At 40.8% G+C, this 16,087-nt stretch overlaps 1 protein-coding gene and 1 pseudogene across 8 annotated transcripts in view; both read right to left on the bottom strand.

Moving 5' to 3' along the window:
* The window catches only part of DIAPH3 (diaphanous related formin 3), a 543,512-nt gene that overhangs the window by 110,152 nt on the left and 417,273 nt on the right, over positions 1-16,087 (bottom strand). The window lies entirely within an intron of this gene.
* Positions 10,021-10,186, bottom strand: LOC145530759 (U2 spliceosomal RNA; annotated as a pseudogene).

Raw genomic sequence — 16,087 nt, 5'->3', positions numbered from 1 at the left:
TCCACTGCTAAGTGGGATGTTGACACAAATTCTCTCTGTGCAGGCTGGTGGTAAGGTTAGACTTCAATCATTCTTGGAACTCTACGGGAGACCTAATCATTTGAGGGGGGCCAGAAGCCATGCTTGGTGGTAAATTTAATAATAACTTGATTTTTGTAGGCTGAGGAATTAAAGGCATTAATAAATAAATAAGCTCTTTTTTTCATTTATTATACTGAGAATGTAGTGTTTTAGAAGTACAACCAAATATTTTAATGTTGAGGATTTAGTAAAAATAATCTTTAAAAAAATTCCAAAAAAGTTTATTAAGGAAGATCTGCAATATCTTGCATATGAAATTCACAAATAAGATATAGATAATATTCAAAAATAGTGTTTATTATATAGTTTACAGATATTTTCTTCTCTTAATTAATGAAAAGAAGAAAACTGTGTATCTTAGAAAATTTCAACAAATTTCAACTCTTCTCTCCTTGGAATTTATAGGCTGAATATCTATTTTAAACAATGGAATGGGACTAATTTGTTTACTGTTTGAAGTACACAAATGACTTATTATGATCACTATCATCAGAAACCAATTTCTTTTAGTACACTGAATGATATTCTGGTAGTTGCCTCCCTGAAAAGAGCCAGACAAGCGATAAAAATATTAAATATATATGCAGTTCAAGAAAAAAACACCACATTGACTTGAAAGACTTCTTTCCCTAGTCCCCAGTAAAAGGAGGAATCTGTGGTTATGAGGGGCCATCCTTACAGCAAATTTGACCACCTCAATACAAACAAAACAACTATGATGAGGAATAGCTTTCTATAACAAGCCTGTGATATCAGCTCCTCTACATTTTAAGGACATTTCAGCCAGGATGTACCTTCAGTCTATTAATATAGAGGCACATATATTAAGAGGCTGCTGCTAAGTCGCTTCAGTTGTGTCCAACTCTGTGCGACCCCATAGACGCCAGCCCACCAGGCTCCGCTGTCCCTGGGATTCTCCAGGCAAGAACACTGGAGCGGGTTGCCATTTCCTTCCCCAATGCATGAAAGGGAAAAGTGAAAGTGAAGTCGCTCAGTCGTGTCTGACTATTTATACCTAAAAAAAACTGCCTTGAAATTTATTACTATGCTTACACAGAAGCTAGTTTTTAAAAATCTCATGAACTTGACCAGTTTTTATGGGTCAGTACACTGTTAAAGGGAAAATGTAATATAATAGTATAATTGTGCCTCACATGTTTTCTCTTACCATTAATACTATTTTTTTTCTTACCCAAGTACCTATAGCAATTAGACTTTACAATGAATTATGAGCTAGGTTAATAATATTTTCTTGAATTAAAGTATCATGATAGACCATATAATTGGTAGATATTACTTGGTCATTTATTTTTCAAAAGGAGTCTGTTCTCATTTATGTTGAGATGATTTTCAGTTTCAACTCATTTCTGGCAGCTAAATCATGAGTGTCTAAAAATAAAGGATTATAAAGAGAGGGGGGAGTTACCAATATTAACTGACTCTAATACCTATGTGAATTACAATTGGTCGGTTCCAACCAAATGAATCATTTTACCTTAGGCCACGGTAATGCAGTTTTGGATGGAAATGAAAGGAAGAACCATTGATTCGTCTCCCACAGCCTCTGGGCATTCCAGTACTGCATTTAGCCTGGATAAACAGTTGTTATGATATGCCTCCCTACCTCTGAGGGACTGGTGTCAAATTAATCTCCATGTCATCAGCACCTTCTCAACAGGTTTCAACAGCCTTCTCCTTCCCTCCCAGGCCCAGCTCAACAGTTGTCAGGCCGGAGTCACGCTGTGCTTCTGCCCACACAGTGGCACTGTCAGCACTGGCGGCTGCGCCAATGATTTTTTAAGCAGAGCAGCCGGTTGCCTTCAGCAGTAATGCTTTTGGGGGCACTCCGTGCTGTTCACCCAGAATCTCTGGCTGCTCTACAACTGTGCTAGTTAAGGGATCGACAGAAGGAACAACAAATGGCTACAATTAGCATTCGCCCTGCTCCTGCAAAAGAATTTCATTGCTATGGCAACGGGAGTTGCCCAGACAACACAGGGCTTTGGCTGAGAACAGTGTACTGCATTATACTGAGTAGAGAATGAAACAGCCAGAGAGCAGGCTCTCGCTTCACAGCACAAAGATCTCTGCCGTCATATTTAAGTTTAATTAACAAGAGCTGATTTCTTAATTTTGGAAGCCAAGGTTCTGGCTGCAAATAGCCTGAAACAAAAACCCACTATTGATACATTCTTTTAAAACTCTGGTAAAATAATTAGTGATCACATTAGATGCCTCTTAACTTGATTTTTCTATTTCCTATTTTAAGAGGCAGCCATTACTTATATTGTTGCAACAATATACAAATCCATTTTTTCCTCAATCAGTTGATATGACAGAAATATATACAACCTTTGAAAAATTAACATGAGCTTCCTTACACCTGGATATTCAACCAAGCCCTAGGTGTTTGCAATTTTATGGAGGAAGGAGCAACAACATCTAAGCAATTTTTATGTAGAGCTAAAATTGTGTCGTTATAGAAAACCATTTAAAATCAAACAGGAGCCTATTTATCACTGCTTTTAAAAGTAAATTTTGAAAGCAGAAAACTGGAAATATCTTGCAATGGGGTTGGTAGTAATACAAGTTAAATGGAAAAATTAATCTAAATGACATAGAAATAAGCTACCTTGGCTACCACTAAATGGCTCTGCAGGTGAGCTACATAACGGGGTCAGTGCCCCTCACAGTCACGTAAACCACTCTGCGGATCTGATCCAGGAGCACATCTTCATGAGCCAGGAAGGGCAGGAGGTGCAGGCAGCACGGGACAGTGAGGCCCAGTTGCTAGAATTTGGCAGAGGACGATCTTCTTTTCCATCTTAGCTAAAATTTTCAAAACTCAAACATTTCCCCTTCTTAACCAACACTCCTGTCAGCATGGGACCAACTATTATCATCAGTAATAACAGTTAACTTTTATTGAATACACAGTGTTGCGCATGGCTTGTTAAATTCAGTTTCCACATTAATCCTATACGGTGGGCATGACTTCTGCCCACTGGCATGAGATGAAACCAGGGTGCAAAGAGACTCAGTAACTGGCAGCATATAAGCACTTAGCTGAAATTCAAAACCAAGTCTATCCTATAACATTCTCTTTACCTCAACTTTATTGTGCGGTACAACTACTATCAGTAATTTAGTAATTCTAAAACTTCAGTTTTTTCTCCACAACAACAGTAAGCACAAATTCTAAAATGTGAAAAGTCTAAATGAAAACAAAATTTGTGGTACACACAATAAGCATAATGATATTTAATTTAGGCAGACTTCTTAAATAAGTATCTGAGGATGTGGAAAATTTGGGGTAAAGAGAGAGAAATGAACTCTGACTGAGCACACTGGCTATGGGTATTGGTACAAGATGTCTGAACACATACATAATAAACAATCTGATTAGAAATTATAACCCTTAACTCATGCAGAGATTTTTTTTTCATTTTGTAAAGGATTATTTTAAGAAGGAAACACTCTATTAGTAGTGAAAGTGAAAGTGTTCGTGACCCTATGGACTGTAGCCTCTGTCCATGGGCTTCTCCAGGCAAGAATACTGGAGTGGGTCGCAATTCCCTTCTCCAGGTGATCTTCCCAATCCAGGGATTGAACCTAGGTCTCCCACCTTGCAAGCAGATTTTTTACGGTCTGAACCACCAGGAAAGCCGTTATTAGTAGTGGGAGCTATTATTAGTTATTAGTAGTAAGTATGAGGGAGAAGACAATGGCACCCCACTCCAGTACTCTTGCCTAGAGAATGCCATGGACAGAAGAGCCTGGTAGGCTGCAGTCCGTGGGGTCGCGAAGAGTCGGACACGACTGAGCAACTTCACTTTCACTTTTCACTTTCATGCATTGGAGAAGGAAATGGCAACCCACTCCAGTGTTCTTGCCTGGAGAATCCCAGAGACAGTGGAGCCTGGTGGGCTTCCATCTATGGGGTCACACAGAGTCGGACACGACTGAAGCGACACAGCAGCAGCAGCAGCAGCAGTAAGTATGAAAAGTAAGAATATTTTATTGTCTGGTAGAAATAATCCTACTTAATAGCTTCAAAATGTATCTCCAGAGTTCAGATCATATTGTATTACTTAGTTTTTCAGTTAAGGACAACCAAACCAGGTCAAGAACAAAAACAAATAATCTTAGAGTTAAAAAAAAAATTGTTCATATATGCAGATAAATAAATCTGACTCACTCTAATTCAGTCCAACTTAACGGTAAAGGACCATGACCTACACACCAGGACCAGGAGAAAGGAGCAGAGACCACAACCAAGACTGACCCAGACCTGCCCGTGAGTGTCCAGGAGTCTCCGGGGGAGGTGGGGGTCGACAGTGGCCGGCACCAGGGTCACGGGCACTAAATACAACAGGGCACGCACAAGAACTTTTGAAGGAGGTCCCCATTATCTTCCTTACCCCTACCATAGTTTGGTCTCAGGTCAAAGGGAGGGAACACAGCCCCTACCATCAACAGAAAATTGCATTAAAGATTTACTGAGCATGGCCCCGCCCAGCAAACAAGACCCAGATTCCCCCTCAGTCAGTCCCTCCCATCAGGAAGCTTCCTTAAGCCTCTTATCCTTCTCCATCAGAGGGTGAACAGGATGAAAACCACAATCACAGAAAACTAATCAAACTGATCACATGGACCACAGCCTTGCCTAACTCAATGAAACTATGGCCAAGGCCACAAGACGGATGGGTCATGGTGGAGAGTTCTGACAAAACGTGGTCCACTGGAGAAGGGAACAGCAAACCACTTCAGTATTCTTGCCCTGAGAACACCATGAATAGTATGACAAGGCAAAAAGATAGGACACTGAAAGAGGAACTCCCCAGATGGATAGGTGCCCAATAGACTATTGCAGAAGAGTAGAGAAATAACTCTAGAAAGTAAGAAGAGACAGAGTCAAAGCAGAAACAATACCCAGTTGTGGATGCCCAGTGGTGGTGGAAGTCAAGTCAGTACTGTAAAGAGCAATATTGCATCGGAACCTGGAATGTTAGGTCCATTAATCAAGGCAAATTGGAAGTGGTCAAACAGGAGATGGCGAGTGACAGTCAACATTCTAGGAATCAGCGAACTAAAATCGACTGGAATGGGCGAATTCAATTTAGATGACCATTGCATCTACTATTGTGGGCAAGAATCCCTTAGAAGAAATAGAGGAGCCATCACAGTCAACAAGAGTCCGAAATGCAGTACTTGAGTGCAATCTCGAAAATGATGGAATGATCTCTGCTTGTTTCCAAGGCTAAACATTCAATATAACAGTAATCCAAGTCTATGCCCCAAATACTAAAGACAAAGAAGCTGAGTGGGTCTATGAAGACCTACAATAACTTCTAGAAGTAACACCCAAAAAAGATGTCCTTTTCATTATAGGGGACAGGAATGCAACAGTAGGAAGCCAAGAGATACCTGGAGTAACAGGCAAATTTGGCCTTGGAGGACAGAATGAAGCAGGGCAAAGGCTAATAGAGTTTTGCCAAGAGAACGCACTGGTCATAGCAAACACCTTCTTCCAACAACACAACAGAAGACTCTACACATGGACATCAGCAGATGGTTGACACCGAAATCAGACTGATTATATTCTTTGCAGCCAAAGATGGAGAAGCTCTATACAGTCAGCAAAAACAAGACCGGGAGCAGACTGTGAATCAGATCATGAACTCCTTAATGCCAAATTCAAACTTAAGTTGAAGAAAGTAGGGAAAACCACTAGACCATTCAGGTGTGACCTAAATCAAATCCCTAACGATTATACAGTGGAAGTGAGAAATAGATTTAAGGGACTAGATCCGATAGACAGAGTGCCTGATGAACTATGGATAGAGGTTTGTGACATTGTACAGGAGACAGGGCACAATACCATCCCCAAGAAAAAGAAATGCAGAAAAGCAAAATGGCTGTCTGAGGTGGCCTTAAAAATAGCTGTGAAAAGAAGAGAAGTGAAAAGCAAAGGAGAAAAGGAAAGATATGACCATTTGAATGCAGAGTTCAAAAGAACAGCAAGGAGAGATAAGAAAGCCTTCCTCAGTGATCAATGCAAAGAAACAGAGGAAAACAATAGAATGGGAAAGACTAGAGATCTCTTCAAGAAAATTAGCTACCAACGGAATATTTCATGCAAAGATGGGCTCAATAAAAGACAAAAATGGTATGGACCTAACAGAAGCAGAAGATATTAAGAAGAGGTGGCAAGAATACACAGAAGAACTGTACAAAAAAGATCTTCACGACCCAGATAATCACAATGGTGTGATTACTTACCTAGAGCCAGATATCCTGGAATGTGAAGTCAAGTGGGCCTTAGAAAGCATCACTACAAACAAAGCTAGTGGAGGTGATGGAATTCCAGTTGAGCTATTTCAAATCCTGAAAGATGATGCTGTGAAAGTGCTGCATTCAATATGCAAGCAAATTTGGAAAACTCAGCAGTGCACTGGAAAAGGGACTGGAAAAGGGACTGGAAAAGGTCAGTTTTCATTCCAATCCCCGAGAAAGGCAATGCCAAAGAATGCTCAAACTACCACACAATTGCACTCATCTCACACGCTAGTAAAGTAATGCTCAAAATTCTCGAAGCCAGGCTTCAACAATACCTGAATCATGAACTTCGAGATGTCCAAGCTGGTTTTAGAAAAGGCAGAGGAACCAGAGATCAAATTGCCAACATCCGCTGGATCATTGAAAAAGCAAGAGAGTTCCAGAAAAACATCTATTTCTAGTTTATTGACTATGCCAAAGCCTTTGACTGTGTGGATCACAATAAACTGGAAAATTCTGAAAGGAATGGGAATATCAGACCACCTGACCTGCCTCTTGAGAAACCTGTATGCAGGTCAGGAAGCAACAGTTAGAACTGGACATGGAACAACAGACTGGTTCCAAATAGGAAAAGGAGTATGTCAACGCTGTATATTGTCACCCTGCTTATTTAACTTATATGCACAGTACATCATGAGAAACGCTGGGCTGGATGAAGCACAAGCCGGAATCAATATTGCTGGGAGAAATATCAATAATCTCAGATATGCAGATGACACCACCCTTCTGGCAGAAAGTGAAGAGGAACTAAAGAGCCTCTTGATGAAAGTGAAAGAGGAGAGGGAAAAAGTTGGCTTAAGGCTCAACATTCAGAAAACAAAGATCATAGCATCCAGTCCTATCAAAACAGTGACAGACTATTTTTGCGGGTTCCAAAATCACTGCAGATATAGATTGCAGCCATGAAATTAAAGGACGCTTACTCCTTGGAAGGAAAGTTATGACCAACCTAGATAGCATTTTGAAAAGCAAAGACACTACTTTGCCAACAAAGGTCCATCTAGTCAAGGCTATGGTTTTTCCAGTAGTCATGAATGGATGTGAGAGTTGGACTATAAAGAAAGCCGAGTGCCGAAGAATTGATGCTTTTGAACTGTGGTGTTGGAGAAGACTCTTGAGAGTCCCTTGGACTGAAAGGAGATCCATCCAGTCCACCCTAAAGGAAATCAGTCCTGGGTGTTCATTGGAAGGACTGATGTTGAAGCTGAAACTCCAATACTGTGGGAGAGCGAAGAGCTGATGCGAAGAGCTGACTCATTGGAAAAGACCCTGATGCTGGGAAAGATTGAGGGCAGGAGGAGAAGGGGACGACAGAGGATGAGATGGTTGGATGGCATCACTGACTCAATGGACATGGGTTTGGGTGGACTCCAGGATTTGGTGATGGACAGGGAGGCCCGGCATGCTGCAGTTCATGGGGTTGCAAAGAATTGGACACGACTGAGCGACTGAACTCAACTGAACTGATGCAAAGAGCTGACTCATTTGAAAAGACCTTGATGTTGGGAAAGATTGAAGGCAGGAGGAGAAGGGGACAACAGAGGATGAGATGGTTGGATGGTATCACCAACTCATTGGACATGTGTTTGAGTAAACTCTGGGAATTGGTGATGGACAGGGAGGCCTTGCGTGTCCACGGGGGTCGCAAAGAGTTGGACACAACTGAGCAGCTGAACTGAATTGATAGGTTAGAATTATCATTTTAAAAATAAAAGTATACATATGTATACCTACGGCTGATTCAAATTGATGTTTGGCAGAAACCAACACAATACTGAAAAGCAATTATCTTTCAATTGAAAATAAATAATATAAAAAATAAGAGTAGCTTCTATTTCATATTAACTCTATTAATTTAAAACTACCTTAATTAATATGTTGAAATTTGACCTTGAAAGATATACTTTTTTGTGACAGATAAATGAAAATAATCTTCTAGAAGAAATGTATACATTTATTCACTTAATCTGGTTCTAACTCATCAATAATAGAATCACGTGCATTGCACTGAATTTTTCTTTGGTAATAGACTATTCAAAAATAGTTTATAAAAAAAGTTACTCAAATTTTAGAAAATTAAATCTAAATGCATTGTAAGTTTGTTACTTTGAGAGTTCACCTCTGATACAGGTTTGTGAGTTACAAGTTGAGACAATGTTTTATAGCAACAGTTTATACGCTCCACAAAATGCTGCTCTTTTAACATATATGGACCAGACCTGTCATATAAGGTTTCTCACTCAAAGATCTGAGTGAGGTGGAGTATTATATTACTATAAAGTAACACAGTCTTGCTTTTAATGGGCAGTGTGACGTAAGTGTTATGATGGAGTTCTAAGCTGTATCAAAATCTATTTATTCTCAATATGAAAAACTCCTACAAGCCAATAGAAAAATATGCCAAAGACTCGGATAGGCACTTCACATAATGAGATACTATGTGCAAAATATTATGTAAAAAGCCAAAGGAACATGGAATAGTATTTATGTTAGTCATGAGGGAAATGCAAAATGAAACCACAATGACATATCCTACCAAAATTATTGAAATGAATTCTCATACATTGTTGATGGAAGTATAAACTGGTACAATCATTTTGGAAATTTGTTGGGCAGTATTCACTAAAGCTGAACATACGCCTATTTAGTGAAACAAGAACTGCGTGCCTACATATATTTCTGACAGATCCAGAAGATACCTACAAGGATGTTCTTAGCAGTACTATTTATAATACCCCAATTTTAGAAACAATATAAATATCTACCAGCAAAAGAACAAAAGTTCATATATTCAGAGTGGAGTAGTAAATAATCATTAGAATAAACAAATTATAACCACATACAACAATATGGATACAAAGTGCAAGACTGTTTTTATAAAAAATAAACAGAGTGAGCCTGGTCACTGCTGTCATAGTCAGGACAGGGGTGGGATGTGAGGTTATGAACGGGAGGAAGGAGCTGGAAGGGGTTCTGCATTTCTAATAACATTGCTTCTTGATCAAGGTATTGGTTATACAGGTAAGTTCACTTCATGAGCATTCATCAAGCCAGATACTCAGAAGTGTGTAGTTGTAGTTTTATACACGTTATTCTTCTATATAAAGTAAATATTTAAAATGAGGTAAGAACTGTAAGGCTTCCCTGGTAAGTCAGCAGTAATGAATCCACTTGCAATGCAGGAGATGTGGGTTCAGTCCCTGGGTTAGGGAAGGTCCTCTGGAGAAGAAAATGGCAACCCACTCTGGCATTCTTGCCTGGGAAATTTCATGGGCAGAGGGGCCTTCAGGGCTATAGTCCATGGGGTTGCAAGAGTCGAACACAACTAAACCACCACACCATCACCAAGAAAGTTGCAAGTGTTAGTTGCTCAGTCATATCCAACTCTTTGCAACCCCATGGACTGTAACCCACCAGGCTCCTCTGTCCATGGAATTCTCCAGGCAAGAATACTGGAGTGTGTAGCCGTTCCCTTCTCCAGGGGATATTCCTAACCCAGGGATTGAACCCAGGCAGGTCTCCTGCATTGTCAGCAGATTCTTTACCATTGTGAGCCAGCATCAGGAAGTACAAGAGAATAAGAAAAGTTTAAATAAAACAAAATAATACTTCCCAGTTGAGTGCAATGCACAGTGCCAAGTACCTTAGTGACACTAAGAGAGGGTTTTGCTGAGGCAACAATCTGTATATTTACAGTCTTTAATGCCTGATTTTGAAGTAAGATCAGATACTACACTTTATCTTAGCCCAAAGGCCCAGAAATAATAACTGAATCAATCACTTTACTGTACATCTGAAACCAACACAACGTGGTAAACCAACTCTACTCCAATAAAATTGTTAAAAAAAAGAATGAAGAAATAGTATTTGTTATTTCCTGAAAGAGGACATTGAAGGGTTAAAGAAGATCCTAGAATAAAACTACAGAGATTCTAGATAGGATTGCAGATATGTTTAGAAGAGGAACACACGAGTGACCCTGTGGGTCTACAACATGGAAACAAAGAAATCACACTTCTCAAAACAGACAGGCATGAAGGTAGGAGCACAGAAACAACCACGACGAGGGCTTAGCAGCAGGACATGAAAACTCATCACAAATATTGAAAAGTATTACTTTCAAAACCTTCCCTTTCCCTGGCTTTAAAATAAAAGAATATGTAGAAGACAGTGCTGCTTTCTAGGAATATTCCAAGTTTCTACAACATAGTACCCACAGTCCCCGACTCTGTCTGCTCCACGCTGTTACTGAATGTATTTCTCTCTCACCCTGAGCAGATCGTGTCTTTTTGTATTTAGGTGAGCAAAGGAAATGGGGATCAGTGAACAAAGAGGAAAGAGGTTAATATCAGTAGAGTGGAGAGGAACAGGCCTCGACCAGTTTCCAGCAAGTGAGTAGCAAACATAGAGAGCAGAGTTTAGGACATGGAGAAAACCCTGAGACACATCGGAGGGGACGGTACTGCCGATGGGACCAGTGTGGTCTGGCTCAGGGGTGCTCTCAGGAGGTGCTTCTCTGCCTGGAGGCTACACGGGTCACCTCTTCATGCACCATGCCCTCACTGACTTGTGCCTGCGTGTTCAAAAATAGACAATCATCATCATCATTATTTGAGAAGCTGCTTCATGACAGGTCACAATCAATTTTAAAAGATCCCTTTCTCTTTTCTCTCCTCCTTTGAGACATGAGAAAGACTAAGAAAAAGGGATGAAATTATACTTTTCACCCAATGATAAAATATACTTTGGATTAAATAAAACTCTGCTCATGGTTTATCAAATATCAGCTTAAGGACCGCTTAGCCTAACCATATTAACAAGAATAATAAAAGGACTAATAATAAAAGTGTCCTGGTTGTATCTTATATTTGTAGCCTTGATATTCTACAGATCTTGAGTTATTAACTTGTCAGAATCAAAGCGTAAGATGTTATTAACATTTTAAATGCTCAGTCTAAACAGTGTTTATTGGTTTATCTTTCAATATGGATATATTGGTAAATGAGAATTTTATTTGCATATCATATTAGCACTTTCCTGCTGCATATGTGCTTTAATGGAAAAAATATATGAATATAATTTAATAGGCCCAATCATATTTCAAAATAAAAAACAACTGCCAGAATCTTTTAACCTTGAGGCTACTATAATGGACTGAGTGAGGGTAAACGAAGCCAATATACACGGTAAGTGGTGATGCAGTAACACTTTCTGTAGCATACTTCAGTGCTCCTTTATTTCATCATTCCTCTAGAAATCGGGATTAGGCAGCTCCTCTGACTAATTAACCCAAAGAGGTTTGACTAATAGAAGGAGATTGCAAGCATGATTAGTTAAATGATAATGTACATAGCACTTAATGATCATTATCATTTATTCTAATATCAGAGCTAATAAATGGTGAAAGTGCTTAAGCCAGATGCTGTCATATCACAATAACTTACGTCATGGCTAACACTAATCATTTCTACTTTACTTGGGAATCAATGGGAGATGTAGCTTTCTTAATGCATGTCAATGTTGTCTAAAATAAATTTATAGATGCTTTTAAAGTAGAAAAATATTTACCTACTTACCTAGACTACATAACAAGTAGTCATATCACCATTCCCTCGAATACACAAATAGTTCTTCTAGCTACACTAATGCATCCTTGGCTTTCATGAAGCCAGTATAGTGTATTAAGACAATCTATTTACAAATAGTCAATAATAGTAACTAATATGAATTCCAAATCCAAATCTCATCCCATTCCCTTGCTTTCTAAGGAGTCAGTGAATAAAGATTAGACATCAAATTCTTATGGAGCACTGGAAGGCTACTTTGCTCTAAAAGCCAAACCCTCCCCCACCCCACAAAAAGTAGAGTGGTACTTGATTTTCTCTTATGCATTTTGATCATTTTCTCTCACATTAAGAATTGCAAAGGGCAAAAATATTCAGATACATGCTGCAAAATCACTGGCCAATGTTGTCTACAGGACACGAAAGAAGCAGGAAGATGGTCTGATTTACATGGAGAAGCGCAGTCACTATCCTGAACTAGAGGTACCACCGTCACTGACTCTCATCACTGAACGAACACACAGGGAAGAGCACGTCAGTCTCTGGATCACATAAGAATGAAAGCTGAGAGCCAGAAGGGCGAGAAGTCCCTCTTACACATAGAATTAGAAGTAGAAAATGAAAATAAACATCAGGGTATTCTAGTAAAGAAAGAGACAGATAACGATCAATGTCAGGAGAATTAACGATCAATGTCAGGAGAACTTTGAGCTTCCGGTTATTCTTAACAGATAAGCTGAGTCACCAGGCGTTTTCCCGTCCTGACTGCCCACCTGTTGCCCATTTAGAACTTTAATATTTCTAACCTTAACTTGTAAGAAAGTTAATGGCTACTTATTCAAAGGCCTCCAATAAAATATAAAAGTCCATTGTCCTTGACTCTCTTGCCTTATTGACGCTTCTCCTGTTATTTCTAGATTCATCAACTATAGACATGGATTTCCTGTTGTGAGATCGAAGTTTCATATCCTCACAACTTGGGTCTCTCCATAGGGCTTCTCACAACATAGCCTCCCCCAGAACCAAGAGAGGGGGAGACACAGCACCCCAGAGGAAAACCACAGTATCTTTTGCAAGCTAATCTCAGATGTGTGTGTGTGTGTGTGCTTTGTCGCTCAGTCATGTCCGACTCTTTGCGACCCTATGGACTGTAGCTCACTAGGCTCCTTTGTCCACGGGATTTTTCAGGCAAGAATACTGGAGGGGGCTGCCATTTCCCCCTCCAGAGCATCTTCCTGACCCAGGGATCGAAGCCGCATCGCCTGTGACACCTGCAATGCAGGCGGATTCTTTACCCACTGAGCCATCGGAGAAGCCCCAATCTCAAAAGAGACATACTATCATTTCTGCCTTATTCAACTAGTTGCAGACTAATCCTAGAGAATGTTGCTGAGGTGACCTACAAAATAAGGAACCCTGGGAGGCAAGGATCACTGAGGGCCTCCTTGGAATCTGTCTACCAGAGTGTTTATTACTATTATGACTATAAAATAGCATATGAGGCCATGTTAAATGAAGTAGAGTGTCATGATTATACATCTGACACCTGTACAATATGGGGTTAGGAGATCTGACCTCTGAGCATTTGAAAATCTACATATGATTTATAGTCATATGTGAGGTTCCTCCATACGTGAAGTTCCTGCCAACTGTGGTTCCACATCCATGGATTCAACCAACAGATGGTGTAGTATTATAATGTTTACTATTTAAAAATTGCACATAGAAGTGAATCCAGGTAGTTCAAACCCATGGTGTTTAAGGGTCAAATGTATATCATTTTTTCTAGAATAATTGTCTCATTTTCTAAGTTCCTATCACTCTTTCCATACTTGTCCTCAAAGCTTTGCAATACAATTACACAATTGTACATAGTTATACACAAAAACAGACTGGTTCCAAATAGGAAAAGGAGTACATCAAAGCTGTATATTGTCACCCTGCTTATTTAACTTACATGCAGAGTACATCATGAGAAACATTGGGCTGGAGGAAGCACAAGCTGGAATCAACATTGCTGGGAGAAATATCAATAACCTCAGATATGCAGATGACACCACCCTTATAGCAGAAAGTGAAGAAGAACTAAAGAGCCTCTTGATGAAAGTGAAAGAGGAGAGTGAAAAAGTTGGCTTACAGCTCAACATTCAGACAACTAAGATCATGGCATCTGGTCCCATCACTTCATGGCAAATAGATGGGGAAACAGTGCAAACAGTGTCAGACTTTATTTTTTGGGGCTCCAAAATCACTGCAGATAGTGATTGCAGCCATGAAATTAAAAGATGCTTACTCCTTGGAAGGAAAGTTATGACCGACCTAGATAGTATATTATAAAGCAGAGACATTACTTTGCCAACAAAGGTCCATCTAGTCAAGGCTATGGTTTTTCCAGTAGTCATGTATGGATGTGAGAGTTGGACTAGAAAGAAAGCTGAGTGCCGAAGAATTGATGCTTTTGAACTGTGGTGTTGGAGAAGACTCTTGAGAGTCCCTTGGACTGCAAGGAGATCCAACCAGTCCATCCTAAAGGAGATCAGTCTTGGGTGTTCATTGGAAGGACTGATGTTGAAGCTGAAACTCCGATACTTTGGCCACCTAATGCGAAGAACAGACTCATTTAACAAGACCCTTATGCTGGGAAGGATTGGGGGCAGGAGGAGAAGGGGACGACAGAGGATGAGATGGCTGGATGGCATCACCGACTCGATGGACATGAGTTTGGGTAAACTCCGGGAGTGGGTGGTGAACAGGAAGGCCTTGCATGCTGTGATTCATGGGGTTGCAAAGAGTCGGACATGACTGAGTGACTGAACTGAACTGATATACAATTATACAAATATTAATATAACAAAAATTAAAAAGTTAGATACATATTATTTGTAAATTCTACATTTTTCCCCTTATCTTCCCTATAACTCTGTTTATGCTGTTCCAAATGTTGTACTATTTTTTTCTGCTACCATATTTTTCATCCAACAGATTTGTTTCTAATCCTTTTATACATATACTGCATATATTATAAATATGACGTATCACTGAAATATTTGACATCTTTGCAATTATTAATTATGGTGCTTTTCTCCACATTTTCTCTGTTCACTAAAGAGCTCCTTCTGGTTTGTTTTCCCTTGTTTTTTTAGGTTGAATGTTTTCCGCAAGTGTCAGCTAATGAATCCTTGGCCCCAATGAATACTTCAGAAAAAAAAACTTGTGTGAGTAGGTTAACTAGTGGGCTTCTCTGTGGAGTTCTCTTGTAATAAGCTAGAAGTTTTTATAGGAAGAGAGTCCAAAACACCAGTATCTGAAAGCCCTCTCTCTAGACTGTCAGTTGGAGAAGGCAATGGCAACCCACTCCAGTACTCTTGCCTGGAAAAGCCCGTGGACGGAGGAGCCTGGTGGGCTGCAGTCCACGCGGTCGCGAAGAGTCGGATACGACTGAGCAACTTCACTTTCATGCATTGGAGAAGGAAATGGCAACCCACTCCAGTGTTCTTGCCTGGAGAATCCCAGGGATGGGGGAGCCTAGTGGGCTGCCGTCTATGGGGTCGCACAGTCGGACACGACTGAAGTGACTTAGCAGCAGCAGCAGGCTGTCGGTTATCCCCAGGAGAACCTTCTGTCCTGTGCTTGGAGCGTGAGTTGGCTTACACTGAGCGGTGGCTGGGCCCGGAGAGGACTGTCCCACTCACATCCCCTCTTCTCTCCTGGAGACCTGCCTCTGTGTTCAGGTAACTCCTGTCTTCAGTGCAGCACCTTGCCTCTGCCTGGCACCCCAGTTCTAGAGCCTCCGCCTAAGTTTTCCGGAGGCCATCTGTCCTCTTTCCCTCTTGGGGAGGCAGACATGCAGTGCAGCCAGGGCGTCGCGGGTCTGCCGCGGGGCCCTGCCACCTGCATGGGGCTGACCCGCCCCCCGTCACCCCGCTCCCCACTGGAGGTCCCACCCCACCTGTCAGTGCCTCCTGGCACCCGCGGCTTCTCAGCCCTTGGGTGCTCCTGTGAGGGCACGTCAGTGCTTCTCACTGGGGTCCCTGTGGCTGCGGGCTGAACTGTATCACCCGAGACTCATGTCCAAGCCCTAACACCTGGTGTCTATGAACGGC

The sequence above is a fragment of the Giraffa tippelskirchi genome, chromosome 12 (assembly GCF_054371585.1).
Source record: "Giraffa tippelskirchi isolate mGirTip1 chromosome 12, T2T-mGirTip1v1.2.pri, whole genome shotgun sequence".
Taxonomy (NCBI): Eukaryota; Metazoa; Chordata; class Mammalia; order Artiodactyla; family Giraffidae; genus Giraffa; species Giraffa tippelskirchi.
The sequence above is the reverse complement of the archived record's forward strand: the minus strand, read 5'-3'. Positions and strand labels throughout refer to the sequence as shown.